The following is a 2623-nucleotide window of genomic DNA, read 5'->3' on the forward strand; positions in this document are numbered from 1 at the left end:
CGAGGTCCGCCGTTCGTCCTCCGCGCGGTCCGCCGTCCGTCCTCCGCGTGGTCCGCCGTCCTCGAGCCGCCTCTGTCCTCGTTTTTCCCCGCGGTGAGAACCCCCGTGCTCCCCTCTTTCTCCCCATGTCAGTAATTCTTTGTTTCACGGCCTCTAGGGCTCTAACCGCGTACGCCCGTGAGCACTTTCTCACCGGCCATGGCGACCGCCGCGTCGGCTCTCCCCTCCGGCCACCGTATAAGCCTAGCTGAGATCCCCTGCTCCCCCGCTGACCCCCGGTGCTTTCGGTTGCGCCAACCGTGGCCCGAGGCCCGAGATATCCGCTCACCGGCATGTTCTTTGCCGCCGGCCATGGAGCTTGCCACCGGAGCTACTGTTCCTGGCCGGCTCCTCCTCTCTCCCCCTCACTGATCTAATCTGAGCAGTTCATTTCAAATCCAACGGCCACCAGAGGCCGATACCCCTTCGCGAGCGGATTTGCTAAAGAGTCCCTCGCTTTCGAATAAATTGAACCTGCCATCCCTAGCGTAGTTTCCAGAGTACGCTTTCTCGTTTTGAAAGCGTAAAGTTCACTGTTCTCGTCTAAAATACATTTTCAGTATTTACAGAAATGCCACTAGATTTGTTTTGCTCTTAAAAACTTCGTTTTAGCTCCGAATTGACCCGTTCAAATCGCGTTAGCTTCGTAATTTCATAAGCTACGTGTTAGTACCACTGTTAATCAATTTTGCAACTTTTAAATTTCATGGTTAGGTTTAATTAAATAAAGAGCTATAGGAAACCCCGTTTAATTCATAACTTTCGCATTTTAGCTCCAAATTTCGTGAACTTCGCGTTGACGTGATCATAGCGAGACGTAGATTATTTTCATAAACATTTTATCTTGTTTTCTATATTGTTGGTGTACTATTCTAACTGTAGGATTGTTTGCTTTGCATGAATGCCTGTGGAATGTTGTATGTTGCCGTGTTTGTCGCGTTCAGACGGTGAGGAGAACGTTGGAGATCAAGAGTTCTTCGACGACCAGCAGGACCAGCAAGAGTTTGTGAACCAAGGCAAGTATAGCATGGGCCTACCTTGATGTCCTATTCACTTTAATCATTTACGCATGTGCATGTGTCTAATTTTGATAACCATAAGGACATTCTAGTCATTTGATGACTTGTTCCCTTGACTCCTATGGGTTAATTGCATATGGGTAGATTGCTAGTGCTCTAACTGAACATGATCTATATGATGGTGAATGGTTCTATGGAACTAAAAGTATAACATGAATCATAACAACTGATCCATAGGGCGAAGGTGCAAATGACTTTTGATCATGTTGCTCTCGGCCCTCCATAAGGACTTATCTGTCGGCAAAAGCTGGGACTGACAGTGCAACCGTGAGAGTCATCTGGCTCTGACTTTAGCTCAGTAATAGGACCTTTTCTAGCTTGTTAGAGGTTACCTTTATGGCGCAAAAGGGGCTTGCCATGTTGGGTATAGGGCTGCCTCTGTTCCTATGTGTATAGCCGCGATGGATATGTGCCTATAGGAAAGGGGGGTTCCTACATCTGCCTGTCGAGGAAACCTAGCGGCCCTAACTTGTTAGAGAAACCTATGAAATGGCTTCATAGTGTACCCTGCCCTGCTCACCTTGGCAGTGACATGGGAGTAATTAACCTGGGCATATGGGAATCACGACTCACGGTGAATGTGCACCACCTCTAGCAGAGGGTTACAAACTGTTATAACAGCCGTGCTCACGGTCACGAGCGGCCCGGAAAACTCACAGAATAATTGGATACTCATCGTGGATTATTTATGACGGTTTACGATGATAATATGATGCAAATGATTCTGATATCTGATTATGTGGGTATAAATGGGAGCTTAAGCATAACTTGATAATAATTGGTAATAAAATCCTGACTTACTAAAAGTGCTAACTGCAGTAAATCAGTGTCGTCCTTTTTGAGCTACATAACCCCATGTTATCTTGCTAAGTACGGGAAGTACTTACGCTTGTTTATTTCTTTATTTGGACAAAAATCCCAGGATGGGTAAGCAGATGACAACGGGTATGAGGAATTTCCTGAGGATTATTAGGCTTGTGGTCAACCAGTTGACCTTTCCTATGATGAAGTCCCACGAGAGAGTTATCTTTTTATATTCCGCTGTGTGATGTAAGACTAAGTTATATTATGGATCTGATGTAAGAGACACCGTGATGATACTTTATGTAAGTTGTCAGCTTGTGTGTGTGACTGATCCCTGGGCATACACAGAGTTTTGTGCATTCAATTTTATCCTTAAAATTGGGTGTGACAAATTGGTATCAGAGCCGTGTTGACTGTAGGACGCAAGCCTAGTTAGAAACGGTCGTTTTAGCATCTTTGTTCCTCTGGTTTCTTGCTTACTGTCTTATTCTTGTTATTTTATTAAAACATTTATGCTTTTCATACCTTAATCTATTATATAAAATTGTTGATTCTAATTCTATCTCACTTTAAATCTATAGATGTCTTATAACCCAAAGACTGTCCACCTCAGCACTGCTGGCTATCGTGCCTTGTTCACCCCACATGCTCCACAAGCGGAGAAGGAGATTGTGATCATCTCCAATGATGAGGAGATGGCT

The sequence above is a fragment of the Miscanthus floridulus genome, chromosome 6 (genome assembly GCF_019320115.1).
Source record: "Miscanthus floridulus cultivar M001 chromosome 6, ASM1932011v1, whole genome shotgun sequence".
In the NCBI taxonomy this organism is placed as follows: Eukaryota; Viridiplantae; Streptophyta; class Magnoliopsida; order Poales; family Poaceae; genus Miscanthus; species Miscanthus floridulus.